Here is a 6,000-nt window from a genome sequence, read left to right as displayed (position 1 = left end):
AATTTTATATTGATTGAAAAATTATCGGAGATGCTGGCAAATTACATGCAAGTGATCTATCTGTGTCATTGTAGTTTTGTCAAAGTAGGCCTATATTTTAAAGAGCAGTTGTCAGTTAAAGTGATAATAAAACTCCTGTTAGCAAGAAACTAAGTGCTTAAAGGGCAAGGAATGCCTGACAATAAATTAATTGCATATGAAAGCCATCCTCAAGCCTTTCATAACGCTGAAAGAATTTTTAAAATCTGTCCACTATTGAAAAAGATATGGCAGTTTGAAATTTAAGAAAATGGCTGATCATGGATGCAGCCATTTTAGTGTGTTTATGACATCATTTACACACTGCTGAATGTTTTATGTAGCAAATAACCTTTTAAATAGATTATTTCATATGTTTCTCAAATGTAAGATGTAAAACATGGTAATTTCTTCTATTATAGCTGGAATAAGTAGAAATTTTTTTACAGAAATTAGTAATAACAGTCCAAATATGTATCTAGAAATTTAATAAATCAGCCATTTTGTTTTTTTGTTGCCATGGAAACAAAATGGCCACCATTTTGATAAAATATTTAAATACTCATAACTTCCTCATTTTTAAGCCGATTTTAAAAATTCTTTCATTTCTTTCAATGATTTAAGAAATAATAGCAGAAGGAATTAACATAAGAACAACTTTGCCTTTCCCTTTAGAATGGTGCTAGGTATTGTGAGGGGTGTTGCACTTTCCATTGCTTCTCATGAGCAGACTCAATTAAACCTAGTCTGCTATTACTGTGAAATCATTATTATTCATGGGGGATTAATTTTCGTGGATTTCGTGGTTGAGCTCAACCACGAATTTAAGTCCCAACGAACAAATTATGCCTACGATAATTTTTAATTGTACGCAAAGTCGCCAAAATTGACACCATAGCCGTTCGATCTGATCCGTAGTTGTAGGCATGCGGCAGTACTAACGTGCAGTTTTCGTGTAGTTTATGGAATCTCCATCAACGATAAACATAAGTATGGGTGGAAACAAAACTGACTATTTCATTTAAAAGGCCCCCATGGTTTGTTTATGACATGTTTGTCGAAGTGAAAGTAGATACTAAATAAAGAAGTTTGACGTAGCGTCACATGCCAACTACACTATAATACGGCTGTTATATGATTTTGTACGGCCCCGCTATGCTATGTTTATACACTAGCCTTTATTTTAATGACATGTAGTAAAATACTACGACTTTGGAACTAATAAATATTAAATATTTATTGTAAGATTTGTATCCGATGCATTTATACCTACCGTATTTACCCTAAGTCTTGGGACAGCATAAAATAATTGTTTTTTTCACTGTCCCAAGACTTATTTTCCGAAAAATAATTATTTTGAAAAGTGTCCCAAAAATATGGACACAATTCTCGGTCATTGGGTAACATCCCCCACCCACCCGTGTTGAAAGCGAAAAAATAAACGTTTAACGATTATCAGTAATTATTCTGTTGATAAACAAAGTAATTGGCCTTGTTTTCATCATCAATTAACACCCCCTCAAAGAGCTAAAAGTGTGTCGGTATCATGACATTAGAAGTGGAGATCAAAGTGGTATAGTTTCCCCGAGATTTTCATGGCATTACGTCATGTTTTCGCGCCAAGTTGTACATCACTGTTTGATCGTACCGCCTCGGTTCTTTAAAGAGCTGATAAAATCTAGTGTTGTGAAAATCAATGAAAAAAGCTTCTTTTTAATTTGTTAAAGTGAATGTGCAATATCCCGTATAAACTGACAGGTAAACGTGTCAAACTATAATAGCGGATATCTTACCTCTGTGACCTATTTGCCCTCAAGGAAATTTCAAAACGGTTTGAGAAGAAGATCTTATTATAAAGTGTTGTGTCAAAAAATACATGTACATGCACAAAGATTCATTCAAAACTTACTACAAAAATGCAACAACATCATTGTTTTTTTTGTTTTTTTTAAACCGCGTCCCGATTTTCTATTTACGTTCACGAGGTCACGTAACAGAAATCTGTTTGCCAAAAATCGTTTTACTTAATATTTTTAAATTGCTGCCGCTTTTTCATTATTTAAAATTTTTCTATTCTGTTTTTTGCACTTTTTGGTCAAAAGTCTGGATTTTATGCCTATAGTTTGCATCATTTATTTACTTTTAGAAAGAAACAAGTATTTAGGATCGCGCTGTTTAAAATTTTGCAATTAATTTTATGAAAATCCGACCGTTTTTATAGAATTTTGCCTACATTTCTGTCGATACCTTTTTAAAATCATTATAGAATTCAAATTATATTACTTCTCAATCTATGTTGAAAATCTGAAGCGATAAAATCAAAAAATGAATGTGTACTGCGCGTTTTTTGTATACGCGTCAATAAACAAGAGTAACGGCGTTGTAAGTTAGACCTTACGATAGGTCGCACGTGCTCATGGAATGGAAAATTACCGGCACGGCGTTTTGACAGTTGTACGATTCGCGGGTAAATTCCAGTCAGTGGTAATTCAAAATAACTAACTAATGGAAAACGGACGTCCTGGCTGCAGTAAAAAAAAATATACAACACTTAACTGGTATGGTAAAAAAACACTTTACTGTCAAAAGAATATCAAGTAAAAACACGACACGAAAATGTTAAAAAAAATAGTCTTTGGCTCTTATAATTATTTGACATTTTGATCGATACAACACCATACAATGTATAATAACGGTATTTGACTTGCATCTTGAATCAGTAACAACCATAGTCCCAACACTTAGGGACGAAAAATATGCTGAGAAAATACATGTCCGAAAAATTAGGGACAAGAAAAATAATTATTTTTCCAGATTTTAAGGGTGTCCCAAGATTTGGGTGTCCCAAGACTTAGGTAAAATACGGTAATTCAGATTACACGTTTCTCGGCAGGAAATAACACATGCACAAGTTCAACAGCTTGTAATTTTAGATGCAGACGCGCATTCCTTTTGCCAAAAAAAAAATCGGACCAGTTTATAATAGTTTATGTAAGAATTATTACGGTATGGTTATACTAGCACTACATTATTTAATTCTTTAATAGTATGTTTCAATTTGCGGTAAAAAAGTAGTTCTTGTTTAAAACACTGTTTTTTTGTTTTGTTTTATTCATTTTTATTTGTTTATGCTGTGCTGCGTAGTTATGACTGTTTCCAGTCTAACTAATCAATCGTAGGCCCAGCGAGATTTGAATTTTGAGACCCGTTGCCAGATACAGGTTGGGGCCTGGATCGATTCCAAAGAATTAGATTCATATGATATAATTTAAAAGGGGCCTTAATTCAAGGCCCCGATGTTAGTTTTGGAACATGTCTGGATCCTGGCTGGAGTATATATTGTTATTGTAATGTTTTTAAGTGTTATACCCCCTTAAATTGTGTCTAAATTTCCAAAATAATAAATAGATTATGATATATATATTTAAATTTATTAGATTTTGTCATCCAGGGTAAGAGCCGCGATTACCTTACTTACACTCCTGAAACGCCTGAGAAAAACTGCCACTGACCATGAACTAAGTCTATGCGCTACTACTTTATTTATTAACTTTAAAACTTTTAAAATATATTAAAACGTTAAAAACACCTGTATAAAATCATTCTATTTACGTCCGATACACTTCCATACACAGGTTTATTTTTAGATTACACGCCACGCCTATGTGTCATATCGATAATTATGTTACTCCATGTACTTTACTGTTCGCATTATAGTTAACAATTTCTATTTACCGTATGTTTTTAAATTGATCGCATTCTTTTATTAATAAAGATTTTTCTATTCTGTTTTTTTTGCCTTTTCTAGCAGAAAGACCAAATTTATTGTTCGCATTGGTTTTAATTTCTTTACTTATAAGACATAATTGTTATTTACGGCCGCGCTGTGTAAAATTTTACCGGTAATTTTATTGAAAATCGGCTGTTTTTATGTAATTTTCTTTTGTTTAATGTTATTATCTTGATGGAAATGCCATGATATTCTAGCTGCATCTATCTTTTATAGATGTTGAAAGTTTGAAGCAAATCTACTTGGTATTAGTAACTCTACACGAGTTTTCTGTGTATGGGGAGACCTAACTTTCGCGGAATAATTCTTAAATAAAATTTACCGGTTTACCTATTGCCTGTTTTTGGTTGCCTGTCGTCGTCTGCTTGTTTACTGTACGCCCTCACTACTGGATTTTCCTATGGTGGCTTCTTACTTATACCTATTACCCTGTTTTTTATGTTGTTTTGCCACCATACTGGTTCGAGTCGTAAATTCGGCCAGGTCGTAAATATTCGGCCACCCACTTTAAAGCATTTTTTCGAGCCAGATGCTTGAGAATGCATCTGTGTCATAACAAGCACTTGCGTTAGCAACAAAGTCGGCAAAAAACAACAAGTTGAGGTGACTAGAGAAAAAGTTGTCATTCCCTAAAGTTGTGTACTCTAAGTAGCAAATATTTTGTCTGGCGGGTCGCGTGACGTCATCGCACGCGCTCGTTTCTGTTGAGCCCGGCAAGGGTTAATTCAAATCTAAACTTTATAACACGAAAAGAACATGCGCTAACTAGCATAAAACGCGTTAAAACCAAGAAAACGAATGTATTATCCCTCGACGTCATTCAATTTCCATGTCTACGTTGTTTTTTCACGTTGACGTCATATCCTTTTGAATTATCATTTTCGGGGCCGTAATACGTTTATGCTTTGCCACGGAAAGCGCATATAATTATAAAAAAGCTGTTATAACAGCACGTAAGCGCGAGAATTTCTTTAATTTCCTGTTAAAACACCCCCAAAATGAGACTTGATGCAGTTTTATGCTAGAATATGTAATAAACAGTGACGTAAAAATTAAACTACGTCATGCTGGTGTGAGAAGGATGACAGGCGCTTTTGAAATCTCTGTTGGCAAATATTTCGCATGAGGTATGCTATTGAAAAATGATTGCAGTTTGTTGAAAAATGAACAATTTGGCTGTAGCATCGATTTATTTCCAAGACAATGTTGAAAATATAACCAACTTTATATTTAAAAAGTGGCCGAATATTTACAACCTCTAGAAGGTAAAATGTGGAGGCTAAACCTGTCCGTTATTTTAAGCGTGGTTTTATTGTTTACCATACTGTAAACGGCCGTTAATGATAACAATCAATGTTGCTTGTATTAAAGCACATATGGTAGAAATTTTGTACAAATCACTCGTATAAAGAAAGAAATATTTATGAAAAACCGCAAAAAGTGGCCGAATTTACGACTCGAACCAGTAGGTCCCTAACATCTATTTACAAGTGCTGGCCTAACTTTTCTTTTAGATAATTTTGTTGTCAGTGTTTATTACTTGATTACTTCTGGTTATTACTTATTAAAGTTTAATTGCCTTTGTTTCTATTCTTTTTAAGATATGTTAAAATTGAATAAAATTTGGTTAAAACTAGTTAAAATTTGTTAAAATTTGATAAAATTTGATAAAATCAGAGTCGGCCTTTGCCGAAAAACGAAAACACAAAGACTCTTATTTCTGATTTTTATTTTGCCTAAAGTTTCTATAAAATTTAGTTATAAAATTATGTTTAAAACTAATTAAGTAAAAACAGGTGACCATCCTTGCCGAAATGTAAAGTGTTTGCAAGGATGTGTCTCCTAGTTTTAAAATCATTGTCTAAAATTAGCCTAGTTATGGCTTAAAATTACGTATATGTTTAAAATCAGAACAATTAAAAGATACTGGTTGCTGAGAGAGTATTTGGCCTTTTGATTATTATATAGAACAATAAAAATAACATATGTATATATACATTTTAACAAACTAAAATATAAAGTACTATAAAATAAATTATAATGTTAAAACCTCTTTCGGGCTTATTTTTGGTATGCTTCATATACAGTAGGCTCCTGTTACTATGTTAATTTAGATTTATTTCTTGCTGTTCATAGTTGTGGCCCGACCCTAGCAACTTTAATAGATAGCCCGTTTAAAACACGATCAAATG

This window comes from Mercenaria mercenaria, chromosome 1, assembly GCF_021730395.1.
Source record: "Mercenaria mercenaria strain notata chromosome 1, MADL_Memer_1, whole genome shotgun sequence".
NCBI classification, from domain to species: Eukaryota; Metazoa; Mollusca; class Bivalvia; order Venerida; family Veneridae; genus Mercenaria; species Mercenaria mercenaria.
Note: the sequence above shows the minus strand (reverse complement) of the source record.